Source organism: Filicampus tigris, chromosome 10, assembly GCF_054856515.1.
Source record: "Filicampus tigris isolate MCC_2025a chromosome 10, RoL_Ftig_1.0, whole genome shotgun sequence".
Classification (NCBI taxonomy): Eukaryota; Metazoa; Chordata; class Actinopteri; order Syngnathiformes; family Syngnathidae; genus Filicampus; species Filicampus tigris.
In genome coordinates this window covers 340,473-359,408 of record NC_141226.1, presented here as the reverse complement: position 1 = coordinate 359,408, position 18,936 = coordinate 340,473, and the positions used below count along the sequence as shown (strand labels likewise).

Sequence of the window (18,936 nt, the reverse complement as noted above, 5' to 3'; positions counted from 1 at the left end):
GGGAAGCCTACATTTTGTATCCTATACTTTGTTGCTTAGCACATAGACAAAACCTGGTGAAAATAACAAAAATTAGGTGAAGAAAAGAAACCCCAAAATGACTTCAGCCGTGTCCATACTCCTTGATTTTCTTTTCTTTTACCTGACGCATAAATAGTCAACTACAATACTTTTTCACCATTTTTGTCAGAGAGGCCTCTGTTCTTCAATGGCAGCAGCACGTTTGGCCTCTTCCTGGCAGAAATTAATTTCCATATTGTTGAAATTAATCTTTGACGCAATAGTGAACAACAGAATACTGAATACTGGGGAATGTTTGCATACCTTTTTATTGGGCCGGTCGGGTCAAATGATTCTCCTGCTACTCTAGGAGTTGGTAAAATGTCTAAAACAGTGGCAGAAGGAGTGGCAAATAGTAGCTCATTTTAGCAATACAGTCCAAAATAGTTGGGTGTGTGCATGCTCCTTTTGTGCTGGGTTGTGTTTGTTTTTTGTATTCTTCCCAAGATGGCAGTTTTGCAAGAAATCATCACATATGGGAGTTTGGTGAGCTTTATTGACACGTCAATGACACACTGACAAAAAGTGGTATCAGAACAACACTGGTATATGTTTGCGTTGTATTTTGTGTGTGTGTGGGGCGTGGGTGTTTGTGTGTGTGTGCGTGTGTGCGTGTGTGTGTGAGTGTGTAAAATTACTGTGGAATAACCTTTTTTTCTTTCTCTCATTTATTAGGTGTTTTCAACAACTGGTGCCACGCTGACAGTGTATGCTCCCAAACGGAAGAAGATCGTCGACAGCAGGGGTGTCAAAGTCATATGGACGGAGGGCCAAATAAAAAAATTTGCAACAAGCCGAGGGCCGGACTGATAGAATGTTCATTGAAATTTTTTAAAATGTCCAGATTGGATCGGGTCCTTCGCGCCTGCTGATGATGTCACGCTTTATATTTCTGTAATCTATTTCTTTGCCTCTATGTTTGTCACCGCCCTGGCTGTTGTGTTTTTATCTTCTGAGTTACTAAATAAAAAATAAAATAAAGTACATTACTGCTTCTTTTGCGAGGCAGCTCGTACGTCACTTCCGTTTGCGTTTCTCCTGCCAAACTGGAAACACTTTTCTGGTTGACTCGGGCTGCATGATTGTATGAACTGTACACAATGTGAAGTAAAACGGAGAGGATCATATGATTGGTATGATGTCTCCATCTGACTATTTAAAGTGGCAAGGTATGAATTTGGGTTCTCCTGTCAGAAAACACAGGCCCGTATTCCACTTGACACGTCTATTTATTGTGGTCTGCAACAACACAGACAAAGAATAACCTAGCAACATCATCCAATGCATAGCCATTTGTTAACAATATGCCTAAACATTACAATTCACTGTATTGAGAAATTAATCAGCCAAACAATACATCCAATACACATTCACACATTTCATCACTAGAATAGTTAGCATATATAATAAATAACTAACTAGTGTTCATCAACGTGACATCACTCACGAGAACATATCTAGGCTCTATGTACAGCAGTTACCTGACACAAACTTAAATTATTAAACTCACCTTTTAACATTTACACACAACAAACATGGTGAAACACGGGCAATCTGCAACTACTGAGTTTGCTGGCACAAACAAACGACGAGCTGTGTCGAAGGAGGAAAGAGGAAAAAAAAGTCACTCGCTATCAACACTTAGCGCCCGAGGAGCATTCAATGCCTGCTCACAGTGTGGGACATCTCAGTACTACGTCGAATCTCAATTAATTTATCAAATGCCAACAATGACTAATAATAAAAAAACGTGAGATTTCTAACATGAAGTATTTCTAATAAAGTGTGTTTTACTCCAAATAACTTTTCACCACAATCCGATTCTGAAAGCAACGAAAAGTGACGTGAAGTCTTCAGTCAGCATGTAGAACAGCCATGTGGTGGCAAACATTGATGCAAAGAAATATATTACACAAATAGTGTAACAAATTGGGTTTTCTGTGTTGTGGTCGAATTTGTGTCTTGCCAAGTTGTTTTGTTTCAGAGGTTAATGAATGCATCGTCGGCTCGCTGGATGGGAGGGCATGCGAGCGAGAGTAGCGGAGGACGAACAGGAGAGCCGCTGCTCTTTTTTGACTGAACGGTTGTCGCACTGTATTGGCGTCGGCTGCGGCCCTTATTAGCCGGTTGGACTAATAAAAACATGATAATTAAACTAAGTCTGACGGCGTGTTCTTTGACGTTGCTACAATATATTTTAAAGCGTGACGTCTTCGGCAGGCGCGAAGGTTGTATTGCAAAGCAGGGGGGTGGCTTCTGGGGCTAATATACTTTAACATAATAGCTCGGCTAATCCCCCGACACACACCCCTTCCTGGTATAAAAAAAAACAGTCATGGAAGCCCTGGGGGGACTTTGTCAAATAACCAGGCTATGGGAGTTCTAGTGTTACGAGTACAAGTACTGAAATCTTGAGTCATCTATCATTTATTTCTGACAAAAGGCAGAGCAATCACTCTGCAAAAGAGAATTTAAATCCAAAATAAAACACAAACAACTAACTCTAAATTTAGGATATATATGTACTAAATTAACGAAAGTGCAAATAAAGCTGACAATTCACATAAACTAAATTGGAAAATAATACAATATAGGGCGGCACGGTGGTAAATTTTCTACTCCTATACTACATTAATGATCGATTCCTGACAACGGAACTTCCGGTATCCGGAACCCGGAACCGATAACGAAGCCCGCAGTAGAGCAGTCCCCGCTCTATACTACGGAAAAACTTTGACCGCTCCGCCATCATTAGATCAAACAGAAATTCCCTCACTTGGAAAAAAAGCGTATGCATGAAATTTTCTACTACAGTACTATATTACATTAACGATCGATTCCTTACAACGAAGTTCCGGTATTGTATCCAGGACCCGGAAGCCAAAGCGAAGCCCGCAGTAGCGCAAACTCAAGCAGTTCCCACTCGATACTATGAAATAACTTTGACCGCTCCGCCATTATCGAATCCAAAACGGCGACATGTATGTTACTTCTTTTGCATGCGTTTTACTGAAATTGCAAAAGATTTAAAATGTATTCATTTACATATTCGTCTGTAGCTCATGGCATCCAAACGAAGAAAGGTAATGACCGTGGAAGAGAGAGTGAAATACATCGGATTAATCGAAGTAAAAAACAAAGTACAAAGTTACAAAGTAACAGGAGACACTTGGAGTCAAATAAACTAAAATCTACGAGACTTTGAAAAACAAGGAATCGATTCTGGCTCAGTACGATTCCAGCAGTTTGCCTGCTCAAAGGAAATTGCTTGCGGCTCGACGGATGAAGTACAGTGGCGTTAATGAACGTGTCCTTTTGTATGCACAAAAATCACCAGACATCAGTGATGATCAACGGGACAGTTACTTGCAATTAGCAACAAAACTGTATGATACGCAGACAAACATTTTCATACAGCAAAGACTGAAGCCAAAACAACAACTCAAAAAAGACAATTTTTTTCCTAAGTCTGAGAAAAGTCAACATTAAATTACAGTACAGTTTACTCTAGTTAAGTACAGTACTGTACTGCATTGGTGTTACAGTATTTCTTTCAACAGTATTTGGATAATTTATGTTTTACTGTATTTTATTCATATACCTGTACTTTATAGTGCAGTTTTTGTTTAATAAAATGTTTATTATAATTATATGCTTGTGTTGTTAACTTGTTGCATATGTATTTTGTTAACATACTTACACGATTATACAGGACATGTACCGTAGTCGTTTCCCACATAAGGAAATTCCGTTATAAGGAAAGATCGAACAATGCAAATATGATTCCTTACTAGAGAATACTTACTGCATATGTAACAGTTCAAGGCCTAAAAAAGTCTCTTGGAGCCATCCACACCTGAAGACATCTACGAACTAACTTTTCATTGTAGTGGGAGAGCCACCTACTGGCTTAATGAGGTACATGTTTTATGTCTTTCATGTTTTTCTCCTGGCAGGTTAGCCAGATCTCCTTCATATTTGCTCGCAGAGTGTTTAGGCCTTCGTGATGTTAAAACATGAAGTTTTGAGATTTTTTGCAAAAAGCTGTTGCCATGGTGATGCCCAGTTTCCCATAACAATGCTGATTTTGAGAATGTAAACATAAGATAAGATAAGATAAGATAAGATAAGATAAGATAAGAATGCCTTTATTGATCCCACAGTGGGGAAATTTTCATTGTTACAGCAGCAAAGATATAGGTCACACAGGGACGGCGGCATAATGTAGCCATTAATGTATAACATTGACGGCAAACATTCAGGATCAAACCTATGTAAATATACGCAGTAACATGTGTATATACATATGTATATACACACCAACATACATCTACATAAAAAGTATGAGGAACACTCATTTTGGCCTGTACATAGTACAGAAGAAAAATACTCTAAGTAAGTGACAGTGCTGCAGTGCTGTAGTGAAATGTAAGGAACAGCACTGGATAAAAATAAAACTAGACTAACAGTAGTGGGGAATGTTGAGTATTGCACGGTATTACAGTAGTGGGGAATATTGCACGATATGAGCTCAGGTGCAGGACTGCACAATTGCACTAATGTCCGCCAGTTTGTAGAGACTACACAATGTTCTTGTTAAAGAGTCTGACAGCAGCAGGCAAGAAGGAACGGCGGAATCTCTCCTTTTCACAGCGAGGGTGTAACAGTCTGTCACTGAAGGAGCTGTGGAGTGCTGTTAGGGTGCCCTGGAAGGGGGTGGTCCGGGTTGTCCAGCATTGATGACAGCTTGGCCAACATCCTCCTGTCCCCCACCGAGTCCACAGGGTCCAGGGAGCAGCCCAGGACAGAGCCCTCCTGACCAGTTTGTCCAGCCGCTTCTTGTCCCGGGCCGAGACTCCGCCTGCCCAGGTGACCACTCCCTGGAAGATGACCGATGCAACCACCGAGTCATAAAAGTTCCTGAGGAGTGTCCCCTGAACCCCAAAAGACCTCAGTCTCCTGAGTAGGAGGAGTCTGCTCTGACTCTTCCTATAGAGGGCGTCTGTGTTGTCGCTCCAGTCCAGTTTATTGTTCAGATGAACACCCCGGTACTTGTAAGTTGAGACTCTCTCAACATCTGTTCCCCGAATATTCACTGGTGCAGGTGAAGAGTGCTGTCGCGTACCGAAATCCACCACCATTTCTTTGGATTTCCCCGCATTGATCAGGAGGCGGTTCTGCTGGCACCAGTCCACAAAACCCTGAGTAAGTTCTCTGTACTCCCGATCATCTCCGCCTGTGATGAGGCCGACAATCGCAGAGTCGTCAGAGAACTTCTGCAGGTGACAGGTAGGGGTGTTGTAGTTGAAGTCCGAGGTGTAGAGGGTGAACAGGAAGGGAGCCAAGACAGTTCCCTGTGGGGCCCCCGCGCTACAGAGGAGCACGTCAGAGACACAGTCCTGTGTCCTCACATACTGTGGCCGGTTTGTGAGGTAGTCCTGGATCCATGTGGTGAGGTGGTGGGCCACCCCCGCCCGCTCCAGCTTGTCTCCCAGTAGGGTGGGCTGGATGGTGTTGAAAGCACTGGAGAAATCAAAGAACATGATCCTCACAGTGCTCCCCGCCTTCTCCAGGTGGGAGAGTGAAGTGTGGAGGAGGTAGATGATGGCATCATCCACACTGATGCCAGGCTGATATGCGAACTGGAGTGGGTCCATTGAGGAGCTCACCAGGGGGCGCAGGTGGACAAGGACCAGTCTCTCCAGGGTCTTCATCAGGTGAGACGTCAGCGCCACTGGTCTGAAGCTGTTGAGCTCCTTCGGGTGGGGGTCTTTGGCACCGGGACCAGGCAGGATGTTTTCCATAGCTGGGGGACCCTGCCCAGCTTCAGGCTCAGGTTGAACATGTGCTGGACAATTCCACGAAAACTCATGAAACTTTGTACAGCAAAGTGTACAGGAAGTGAGCTATGAATTTTTGAATGTCCAATTTTGGACCATTTTTGCACGTTTACAGGGTGCATACTTTTGCACCCATGTCCTGGAGGATTATTCCAATTGACTTCAAACTTTGGATATATCATCTTAAAACCTGGGGCAAACACTGAGAATTTTTTGGGGTGTTTTCGATCAACTATATGACGGAGGAGGGGCATCAAATTTGGCGTAAATTTTTTCCTTCGGCATACAGAAAAAAAACCTTAATAACTCCCCTACACATGCTCCACAATATCCCAAATGTACGTAAAGAGTCGCGCCCTGAAGACATCTATATAATGGTATTTCACTATACATATAGCGCCACCTAGTGGCGACAAAAATTGTCATTTTTTACATTTCTATTTACTGCACGGAGCCCGGTGAACGAATACGACTTTTGTCCGACTTTGTGAAATTTGTCCGAAAGGCCTCAAGACATTGATTTTGCACTACGACGAATATTGTGACTTTTCGGTGAAGGCTGTGGCCTTGACTGTGCCGCAAAATCTGATTATTCAGATCATCCAAACTTCTCGAAATGTTTCATATTTGATAATAGCCAAGGGCTGAAAACATCTACGAACTTATTTTTCACCGTAAGGAAATACATGTTTTTACCTTTGATGTTTTTATCTTAGCAGGTTAACCAGGTCCACCTCATCTTTGCTCGGAACAGTGTTTACGACTTACTAATATTAAAATACGCAATTTGTGATTTTTCGCGATAAGCTGTTGCCATGGCAACACGCAGTTCGACAAAAAAACAACACTCATTTTGAGGGTCTGAACATGCTGGAAATCTCACGAAACTTTGCACATACATCAGGCCTGGCAAAATCATCAATATTTTTTTATTTTTTTGTGCAACTTGTAAAAAATGACTCGCTAGCGCTCCCTAGAATTTTTTTAAAACTCTGCCCCGGTTGTACTTTTCACCTAGATCGACGAACATTTAGTGGTACATGTAACAGTTCAGTGCCTACAAAAGAGTCTCTTGGAGCCATATGCTAAACCAAACAGGAAGTCGGCCATTTTGAATTAAGTTTAAAGTATGAATTTGCTCTGATTACAATAGCTGCTGGAACTTGACCCACATAATAATTTCTTCTAAAACCCAACTAATATTTGATAAAAGTCGAAGCCTGCAGACATCGCCAAACTTATTTTTCATTGTTGTGGTAGCGCCACCGACTGGCTAAAGGAAGTACATGTTTTATTCTTTGATCTTTTTCTCCTCGCAAGTTAACCAGGTCGACCTCAGAATTGCTCGAAAGACTATGTAGACCCATGGGCTCACCACTGGTGGGAGGGGCCAAAGGGGTCGGGTGCCGTGTGAGCTGGGCGGCGGCGGAAGACGGGGACCTTGGCGGTCCGATCCCCGGCAGCAAAAACTAGCTCTTGGGACATGGAATGTCACCTCTCTGGCAGGGAAGGAGCCTGAGCTGGTGTGTGAGGCTGAGAGGTTCCGATTAGATATAGTCGGGCTCACCTCCACGCACAGCTTGGGTTCTGGTCCCAGTCCTCTCGAGAGGGGTTGGACACTCTTCCACTCTGGAGTTGCCCAGGGTGAGAGGCGCCGAGCAGGTGTGGGCATACTTATTGTCCCCCGGCTTGGCGCCTGTACATTGGGGTTTACCCCGGTGGACGAGAGGGTAGCCTCCCTCCGCCTGAGGGTGGGGGGACGGGTCCTGACTGTTGTTTGTGCTTATGCACCAAACGGCAGCGCAGAGTACCCACCCTTTTTGGAGTCCTTGGAGGGTGTGCTGGAGGGCGCTCCACCTGGGGACTCCATCGTTCTGCTGGGGGACTTCAATGCTCACGTGGGCAATGACAGTGAGACCTGGAGAGGTGTGATTGGGAGGAACGGCCCCCCCGATCTGAACCCGAGCGGTGTTCGGTTACTGGACTTCTGTGCTCATCACGGATTGTCCATAACGAACACCATGTTCAAGCATAAGGGTGTCCATATGTGCACTTGGCACCAGGATACCCTAGGCCGCAGTTCGATGATCGACTTTGTAGTCGTATCATCGGACTTGCGGCCGCATGTTTTGGACACTCGGGTGAAGAGAGGGGCGGAGCTGTCAACTGATCACCATCTGGTGGTGAGTTGGCTCCGATGGTGGGGGAAGATGCCGGTCCGACCTGGCAGACCCAAACGTATTGTGAGGGTTTGCTGGGAACGTCTGGCAGAATCCCCTGTCAGAAGGAGTTTCAACTCCCACCTCCGGCAGAACTTTTCCCACGTCCCGGGGGAGGCGGGGGACATCGAGTCCGAGTGGACCATGTTTCGTGCCTCCATTGTTGAGGCGGCCGATCGGAGCTGCGGCCGCAAGGTGGTCGGTGCCTGTCGCGGCGGCAATCCCCGAACCCGCTGGTGGACACCAGCGGTAAGGGATGCTGTCCAGCTGAAGAAGGAGTCCTATCGGGCCTTTTTGGCCTGCGGGACCCCGGAGGCAGCTGACGGGTACCGGCAGGCCAAGCGGAATGCGGCTCTGGCGGTTGCTGAGGCAAAAACCCGGGTGTGGGAGGAGTTCGGGGAGGCCATGGAAAATGACTTCCGGACGGCTTCGAGGAAATTCTGGTCCACCATCCGGCGTCTCAGGAGGGGGAAGCAGTGCACCATTAACACTGTTTATAGTGGAGATGGGGTGCTGCTGACCTCAACTCGGGACGTTGTGGGTCGGTGGGGAGAGTACTTCGAAGACCTCCTCAATTCCACCGACACGCCTTCCACTGAGGAAGCAGAGCCTGGAGACTCTGAGGTGGGCTCTCCTATCTCTGGGGTTGAAGTCACCGAGGTAGTCAAAAAGCTCCTCGGTGGCAAAGCCCCGGGGGTGGATGAGATCCGCCCGGAGTTCATAAAGGCTCTGGATGTTGAGGGGCTGTCATGGTTGACACGTCTCTTCAACATCGCGTGGACATCGGGGACAGTGCCTCTGGATTGGCAGACCGGGGTGGTGGTCCCCCTTTTTAAGAAGGGGGACCGGAGGGTGTGCTCCAATTACAGAGGGATCACACTCCTCAGCCTCCCCGGCAAGGTCTATTCAGGGGTGCTGGAGAGGAGGGTCCGTCGGAAGGTCGAATCCCGGATTCAGGAGGAGCAATGTGGTTTTCGTCCTGGCCGTGGAACAGTGGACCAGCTCTACACCCTCAGCAGGGTCCTCGAGGGTGCATGGGAGTTTGCCCAACCGGTCTACATGTGTTTTGTGGACTTGGAGAAGGCGTTCGACCGTGTCCCTCGGGGAGTTCTGTGGGGGGTGCTTCGGGAGTACGGGGTACCGAGCCCCCTGATAAGGGCTGTCCGGTCCCTGTACCACCGATGCCAGAGTTTGGTCCGAATTGCCGGCAGTAAGTCGGATTCGTTTCCTGTGGGCGTTGGACTCCGCCAAGGCTGCCCTTTGTCACCGATTCTGTTCATAACCTTTATGGACAGAATTTCTAGGCGCAGCCGAGGTGTCGAGGGCGTCCGGTTTGGTGGCCTCAGTATTGCATCTCTGCTTTTTGCAGATGATGTAGTACTGTTGGCTTCTTCAAGCCGCGATCTCCAACTCTCGCTGGAGCGGTTCGCAGCCGAGTGTGAAACGGTCGGAATGAAGATCAGCACCTCCAAATCTGAGACCATGGTCCTCAGTCGGAAAAGGGTGGCGTGCCCTCTCCAGGTCGGGGATGAGATTCTGCCCCAAGTGGAGGAGTTCAAGTATCTTGGGGTCTTGTTCACGAGTGAGGGTAAGATGGAACGGGAGATCGACAGGCGGATCGGTGCAGCGTCTGCTGTGATGCGGACCCTGTATCGGTCTGTCGTGGTGAAGAAGGAGCTTAGCCGAAAGGCGAAGCTCTCAATTTACCGGTCGATCTACGTTCCTACTCTCACCTATGGTCATGAGCTGTGGGTCATGACCGAAAGAACAAGATCTCGGATACAAGCGGCCGAAATGGGTTTCCTTCGCAGGGTGTCCGGGCTCTCCCTTAGAGATAGGGTGAGAAGTTCGGCCATCCGGGAGGGACTCAGAGTCGAGCCGCTGCTCCTCCGCGTCGAGAGGAGCCAGTTGAGGTGGCTCGGGCATCTGATTAGGATGCCTCCTGGACGCCTCCCTGGTGAGGTGTTCCGGGCATGTCCCACCGGCAGGAGACCCCGAGGACGACCCAGAACACGCTGGAGAGACTATGTCTCCCGGCTTGCCTGGGAACGCCTTGGGATCCTTCCGGAAGAGCTGGAGGATGTTGCTGGGGAGAGGGAAGTCTGGGCTTCCCTGCTGAAGCTGCTGCCTCCGCGACCCGACTTCGGATAAGCGGGAGATAATGGATGGATGGACTATGTAGACCTTCCTGATGTTGAGCTACAATATTTGTGATTTATCGTAAAAAGCTGTCACCATGGCAATGGGCAGTTCGCAAATACGGTCTGAACTTGCATGAATTCTCACGAAATTTTGGACACACATCAGGCCTGGTGAAATCATCTTTTTTTGTTTTGTTTTACGTCGCAATTGTTTAAAAAATGGCTCGCTAGCGCCCCCTAGAATTGTTTTTAAAAAATCAGCCCCGGGTGTACGTTTCTCCTATATCTACGAAAATTTGGTGGTATACGTAACAGGTCAAGACCTACGAAAAAGTCTCTTGGAGCCATGTGCTAAACTAACAGGAAGTCCGCCATTTTGAATTTACTTTACAATTCGGCATCACATTGACTTTAAATGCAGCTGTAATGTGATCCACATGATAATATCTTGTCAAAATGTCACACATTCGAGGGGAGTCTACACCTGAAGACATCTATGAACTAACTTTTCATCGTAGTGGGAGCGCCACCTACTGGCTAAATGAAGTACACGTTTAATTCTTTCATGTTTCTCTCCTGGCAGGTTAGCCAGATCTCCTTCATATTTGCTCGGAAGAGTGTTTATGCCTTCATGATGTTAAAACACGAAGTTTGAGATTTTTCGCAAAAAGCTGTTGCCATGGTAACGCAGTTTGCCAATAACACAATGCTGATTTTGAGAATGTAAACATGCACGAAAACTCATGAAACATTGCACACATAGAAGGCCTGGTAAATGAATCAATTCAATTCAATTGTGCACTCTTTAAAAGATGGCTTGCTACTGCCCCCTAGAAAATGTTTAAAAATTGGCCCCGGTTGCACGCTTCACCAACATGTACGAAAATTAGAGAGTATATAAAACAGAAAGAGACCTACAAAAAAGCCTCTTGGTGCCGTATGATAAACCCAAGAGGAAGTCCGCCATTTTGAATTTACTTTAAAGTTTGGACTCACCTTGACTACAAAAGCTGCTGCAACTATCCACGTGATCATTTCGGTAATTCAATTCCGATGTGCGAGCATCCCAACTTGCCAGTACCCCAACGTTGCCAGGGCTGCGAGGGCCTTTTATAGCTGCTTGCAGCTCTAGTATTAATATCATTTTTTTGTTTGAATACAAAATAAGTGCAAAAAATGTTGTGTCACTGACTAATGCGGTAACAATTTTTACTCCGAAAATTCACTAGAATGCACGATATGAACCGAACAACAACTAGAAAATTGCCCCACCGGCATCCACCCACCCAAGTAGATTTCAAATCTGTGGGAAACACTGCCATCAATCGGTGATCAGCATGCTTTAAGTCAGTGTTTCTCAACCTTTATTGAGCCAAGGCACGTATTTCACATCAGAAAAAAAATCCCAAAACACACCACTTAGCAAAAAGCAAAAAGTCACAAAAAGTAGCTATACAGGGTTATTGTGTACCTTCTGTCATCCATGGGGGTGAGTATTGGCGAGGATGTTGCAATACAATACGTATCACACTACTTGAGTCACGATACGATATCACGATGTTGTGATATCATGATATTGTGATGTTCTACCCAGTTAATATGCAAATTACATGTAGAGATGAGAAATGCAGTTGCTGTATATGTTAATCAGAAGATATAGATCAGAGGACATATTGAGTCAAAACTATTTTCTTCAAAACATCCTATTTTGTGTTTTTGCACATTTTCTCTGAAAAACAAAAAAGAAAACGGAGTGTTACACTGTTGGGAAGGCGATACGGCTAGTTTGTTTAAGGGGCTAACTGTAAACAAGATGGTGTGCCGGTCAAAGCACAGGCAGGAAGAGTCAGGACTCAGTATCCTTTACTGGACTGATGTCTTGCAAGCGAACATACATTGTTGGACAAAATGATATAGATTGAGATTGATTGATGGATTGATTATTGATGGATTGAATTATTCATACTGTCCGCTGCCAGCATTTTTAGACACAGCAAACACACCGGTCTTTCGTCGCCTCCCACTGTAGTCACAGTGAAGCCAAGCGCTACAATATGCTTCGTCATATTTGCACGTCTTTGCTTTCGGGTGACTTTCTTTTGAATCATTGTCTTCATTTCTCTCCGCCTTTCTTTTCATCCCTGTTAAACATTTCTTCATGTTGTCTAAAGGTTTGTTTACTGCACTTCACATCGCCAGCTCGTTGCAAAACAAACCTACACCGTGGAGTTAATACTCGCTACGCACAATGGGCAATTAGAGCGCCACTGCCAACTGCTGGAGTGGATGTGCAATTACACGTTATTGTAGTACGGCGGAAAAAAAAGATGTTACCCAGGGTCACACGCGCCCCCCTCAGCATCGCACCGCGCCACCCCAGGGGGTCCCGCCCCACTATTTGAGAAGCACTGCTATACTTAGTGACGATGTGATATCGGACACATATTCAATTCAAATTCTACCTCCTACGTCAACACAGTAAGGAGTTACGGTCGTCACAACATTGGAATACACTGCAACATAAAAGGAAGGCACAAACCATGCCCGTATGGTCACATATTAATGGCCGGGAACGGTGGGGGCCCGAATCTAGGCAGCTAATGTGGCTAACTGGCTCACGAGCATACGGGCAGGCATTAATTAAAAGATACAAGTAAACGAAGACAGACTTACATTTTGGTCATTAACTCAAGGCTTAAGGAGCATCAATGAAATAAGAAATAACAAGGAATCATCAAAAACTAGGCTGATATCGAGCTGAAATGTTAAGGTTGCACCTGAGTCAAACCCGGAAACAGGAAACGTATGGTACAATGCGAGACACAGAAGGCGTGAACGTGAACAGAGGGCAGCAAACTCCCAGAATAGGCTGAACCTTTACTGCATACACACTGCCATCATTAAATCGATATTAGAAGATGAAAAATCGATATTATATTTGGCGGCCGAAAATCGCGATATATTGGCAAATCGACCCCCCCCCCCAGTCATCCAGTGAAAGAAAATTGTATTGTTTTGCCTGTTCCTGTGCGTGGTCGGCACAAATAAGTAAGCAGTTAAATTAACATTTTCTTTTTTTATTAGGATTTTTTTTTTTTGTCAAAATAATTGACATTGAATGATTTCCCGTGGTAACCTGGTTGATATTCATTGCTTTAGGTAACTGCTGCATTATTGTAACTGAATGGAAACACTAGAAATTCCCAAAATGGCCTAAGGTTTGCCAAAAAGTTTTTACACTTGTAGAAGGTGGATTTTTTAGCGTATCGAGGAATTTTGTGAATTTTGGAAACAGGTTTTCCGAATAAACAATGAGAGGAACCGGATACCACGTTGCACGTTTTGACCGGGTATTACATCACACATACATACTGCAATCACAAAAAATGGCGGCGGATGAGGTAGGTATGTTTTGAAGACGTGGTCATATAAATGATCCAATTCTGTCACACAGGTAGTAAAACATAGCTCTTGTCATGGGGAAATGTTTCAGACAAAGTTCTTCTTTTACAAACCTTTTACGCGCATGCGTTTCCGTACAGATGGAGAATGACGCATCTCCGACAGTAGGCCTGGGCGATATGACTGAAAAGTATATCACGATATAAGTATTTCATATTGGTCGATATTGATATTATATAGATCTTTTTTTTTACCCCAAAGCAATATTGTTGATACACTTTCATTCTTTGTTCATATAATGTAAGTTTAGTGAAACAATACACTCTTGCAGTGCAGGCATTACAATTGAACAACCTTAGGATTACTTTATCTTTTTGGCGGACTCATTATTGCCATAGTCCATTCATATTTTATTTGCCTGATTTTAACTTGAGTGTGATGCCGAGGGTCGGACATAGCTAACACTGGCGCTAGCATGTCAAAGACAGGGAATTTCTTTACTTGTACACATATCCATCCGGAGGTGTGGTGTATGCATAACATCATTTTATTGTAAGAGTTGCACCGAGTTGACTGGACATTTATTTGAACAAAGTTACACCACTCGCTCGCAAGTAAGTATGTATGTATATATGTATGTATGTATATATGTATGCATATATATGCAAGTATGCCGCATGGCCCGCACGCATGCGTCGTTGGGTTACCTGTTGCTTCATCTTTGGTTTGAATGCTTCTTCTTCTTTGGTTTAGCGGCTTCTTCTTCATTGGTTTAGCGCCTTCTTCTTCGTGTTTGGAGGCGGCTGCGCACTGTCTACAGCGCACACAATGCCACGATCAGGTTTGCCTTCTGATTTTTTTTTTTAATTGAACGTTTTATTGAAGGCATTTTCTATTGATATGGATCACGTGTCAATCGTGATACATATTGAAAATGAATTATCACCGAGCCCTATCCGACAGTATTCTTAACATAAACAATCTTCTTCACCATCTCCTTTCAATTAGGGCTCGGTATGCGGGGAAGGCTGACACAATAGTGACCAGAGTTCTTCCAGACCACGAAAGCCCAATCAGCAATCTGTCCAGGATCACTTTTGTTAACAGTCAGCCAAGTGTCTTGTGGCAGAGTGACGATCTCATATGACATCATCTCATGACGCCATCGCCTCTCCTCACAATATTCGCAAAGTAGTAATAAATGTAAACAGGCATAAGTTGCATGTTCGTTTCGCACAATTTCACTAAAAATTGTCAAATTTATCCAGCCCTACGCTCTTAATATAATATATAATAAAATTAATATACTGGTTAAAAATAGCCCCTTGAGTAACTCATAGTCGTAGTGCCCAAACAGTAAAAAGTTCATGAAATTAAAGGAAAGAGACGTTAATATGATTTTATCCCAAAATAACGCTCCCTTTTTTTATTTGTGTTTTTAAAGAATGGGAATCGAGGATAGTTAGGAACCAGAATCCCCCCCCCCCAAAAAAAAAACGGAATCAGAGCTGCAATCGTCCAAATTCAAGCGATGTCTAAAGGCCTAGCTAGACCAAACCGACGTCGGAGGTCGTGAAGCATCGTGGCGTCTGAATGCGCCGTCTGATTGGTGAAGTGACCACCGTCGTAGTGTCATAACTCGTCAGTAAGCGTCTTGGGGGCATTTATGCATGTTGAATTGGCGTCGCCAGTCGTGACATTTGGTCACTCTGATTGGCTGTTAGCTAGCAAATCAGCGCTCGGACCACCAACGGGAAGTGACAAATGCGGATAAACAGTTGAGCATGACTTCGCTGTCTTAGTATTCTTACAAGTACAAGAGCGAGGGTTGACAATTAAAGTATTTCACAATACCATGTCAAGAACGTGATGGTTTACTCCGCGTGGGAGTTCATCGTGAGCGAAGAATGTAGCTGAATTCATTGTTTACGTTATTATAATCCGCCCCCGGCCAACAGCTTTCCGGTTAGATTTTTCTAACAATGAGAAATAGTGCCTACCGCCACCAATGGTATGGAAGGGTATTACATCTTATGCATGCGCAGAGACTACCTTAATGGTCAGCGTCCCTGTCTATCATTGCGGTGTGCTTTTCCAGCGTGACGTGCCAACAGCCGGCAGATGCCACCGGGGGTAAGTGTCTGTCACAGTTGGCCAACATCTAGGCCTTAACCCTAATGGCTAATATACTGGATTTTATTTGGGAAGTAAACTTTCAGTACATGTTTGTTGTCTTAGTCACAACAAAACTGCCAAATTATAGAGCACGGTAGCCCCTACCTAACCTGTTTTAGACGTCTCCCTCCTCCTACACATCTGATTGAAATGATCAGATCCCCTGCCCTAGAGTATACCTATACAGTATAATAAGGTTATGTGAACCCAACATTACTGGGGGCTACTGCAAATGTGTTATGCTCAAAATGTACTGACTGTGCCTTCTTCTAACAACAGAATCAACGGCTCCCACATTCATGTTGTGCACGCATAATGACACCGGAAGAGTCGGACCCGTGCTCTGTGATTGGGCGGGCGTTGAGTGGCTGCTATATAGCAGCTGATGCACAGTCAACACAAACTCTACCTGTGCACGCACGCACTCTTGATGCAGCAAAGCAATGCCAAGCCCTCGCCGACATCACAGCACCCCCCATGCATGGAAGCTAGCTGCGCCGCCGTGTCAATACACATGCAGGCCTTGGAACACATTAAAAGCTCACAATTACCACTTACGCTACTTCTCTTCATTTGAATACAACTATAACCTATCAAATGTACGTGATTGAGCTGTTGCCTCTACGACAGTTGGAGAACAATGGCTGTGTTCCGACATCACAGCAAATTAAAGAAGCGCTCCAAGTCCCGTGTACCGCGAATGATGCAATTTCCGTTATTCGGTTTAAAGCCGGCAGCCAGGTTAGGGTCGTAAAAACGTTGGTTAATGGCTCTTACCTTGATGTTTAGCCGAGGAAAACAAAAGATGCAGCGACGGAGGTTTGCCATCCGCTTGCTTGGTGCGACTTTCGGCCTGACAGTATCCTGTTCGCAGCCAACAGAAATACTGGTATGAGCACGAGTATGTCCGTTCACAATTTTCACAATAAAGGGTAACAACGCTATGGCACGGTTATTTGATCGACAGTCTGGGAGTTGACCAACAACGAGTTACGTAGTCATTACTAAAATAAGACATAATTTCCCCAAAAGTCATGACATTTCATTTACGTATTCAGAAATATGAAATAACTGGAGTGTACCAGTATCGAATTTCATATTTGAACGCACGGTGACGGGAACTAATACGTCTTGTTTTGAAAGTAAAATCCAATTAACTATTGGGAGCTTTGTTCAGCTACTATACTATAGTCTGCAGTGAGACAAATCCACCGCAAAAACGGAGATCTGAAAGATACTCTCCTTCATTCTAATCATTTTGTCTTTTACTCGTATGACATATTTAATGCAATCTAACGCATAATCCATTCATCCATTATCTACACGGTTTATCCTCACAAGGGTCGCGAGGAGTGCTGGAGCCTATCCCAGCTGTCTTCGGGCAGTGGGCGGGGAACACCCCGAATTGGTTGCCAGGGCACACAGAGACAAACATTCGCACTCACAGTCACACCTAGGGGCAATTTAGAATGTCCAATCAATTTACCATACTCCAGGAAACCGGAGTACCTGGAGAAAAACCCACGCAGGCACGGGGAGAACATGCAAACTCCACGCAGGGAGGCCGGAGCCAGGATCTAACCCACGACCTCTGAACTGTGAGGCGGACGTGCTAACCAGTCGACCACCGTGCCGCCATAATCTAGTGTAGTAATCGCTAATTACAGAGCTGGGCAGTCCGTCCCGTGAGTGGATGTTTGAAAAAAAATGGGCGGATTAGGAAATGGATTTTAGTCCGGCCCACTAATCGGGCTTGATGCATGTAAATGGTCAAAATTCATCTCTACCTACTCAGTGTCGCTCGCAAACCCCGATGAACATCGACAGTGCTGGATGAAGACCGACCCCAAGAGGTCGACATGGGAACTGAAGCATTAAACCGCCTATGCTTTTGATCAATCAAAATTACCTCGATATGAAACATAGTTGACTGTATGTTTGTGTATTAGAGTCCCTGATAGTGTAGTGGTACACACGCTTGAGTTGTGTGCGGGCAGCGTGGGATCGATTCCCGCTCAGTGACAGTGTCTATGTGTGCCCTGCGACTGGCTGGCGACCAGTTCGGGGTGTAGTCTGCCTTCGCCCATTGACGGCTGGGATAGGCTCCAGCAACTCCCCGCGACCCTGTATAGGATAAGCGGTTTGGAAGATGACATGACATGACATGACATGACATGTTTGTGTATTGCTTACTTTATGTATCCTGCTAATTTTGCATTAATCAATCTGCTTCACCATGGTGATAGTCATTTTCCTGGTCCGATTTATGAGTGTAGATATAGGCTTACATTTATTTCTTTGACTCCTAAACTTTAGATGCATTCAGTATGAGATGTTTCCCAGCTGAAGTATGACAGTTGATGCCAGTAACAAATTGTGAAATGCACAAAGGTTGAACAGGACAATTTAATAGACTCAAATCTAACTTTATTGTCATGAATTGAACTGAAACCTGAGCTGGAGGTGGGGTGGACGCCTCACCCCCTACCCTTTTTATTAAGGAGATAAAAAGGTCTGGCCTTTGTCTCTCTCCTCTCTCTCACACCTTGGCTCTCACCTTGGCTCTCTCACCTGAGCTCCCCAGAAAAGCTCTGAACGTTAAGCTCTCTCAACTTGACGCCCTCTCAAGAAAAATCCCTACAAGAATTGGCTCTTCCAAAATCTCCCTCTCTCCAAAGAAACTTCTCAAACTCCCTTTTTTTTCATCTCAACTTTTTCCATCTGTTGGCCGAAAATCAACGGCGATTGACCTGAAAAGCTAATTGGACCACTCCGAACCTCGTCACCACACACGTGGCAGACGTGCCGGACTACGGCCCTTGGGCAGCAACCGCTGAAGCAACACGCCGGTTCTGTCCCGTTCGGACCCCCGGTCTTCTGAAAACCCAACAAAGCTTGGTCCCGCTTCAAGCAGCCTCATGCTATTTTTCTTTTTCTTTTCATTTTTTCCCCCATCTGCAAATGAGTGAAGACCGTTCACATCTTCGCTAATCACGTGAGCTTCAGCAAACGTAAGTGACTACTCTGGAACCACCAGGGTTTTTCAGTGGGTGCATACAAAATTGGTAGTGAACGCTGGCAAATTTTGTGCATTTCATA

At 45.2% G+C, this 18,936-nt stretch overlaps 1 protein-coding gene across 6 annotated transcripts in view; it reads right to left on the bottom strand.

Annotated features, from left to right (window-relative positions):
• Positions 1-16,746, bottom strand: part of fam110b (family with sequence similarity 110 member B) — a 49,694-nt gene extending 32,948 nt beyond the window's left edge. For 2 of the 6 annotated variants that reach the window (XM_086043734.1, XM_086043737.1), the window contains exons 1-2: positions 16,615-16,739; positions 14,370-14,476 (exon numbers count right to left, since the gene is read on the bottom strand). The gene's annotated coding sequence lies outside the window, so the exon portion shown is untranslated. Of the gene's footprint in view, positions 1-13,775; positions 14,307-14,369; positions 14,477-16,614 lie in introns of those variants that run through there. The other 4 variants (XM_086043736.1, XM_086043735.1, XM_086043739.1 and 1 more) reach the window with 4 other exon arrangements.
• Positions 16,747-18,936: the final 2,190 nt, after the last annotated feature.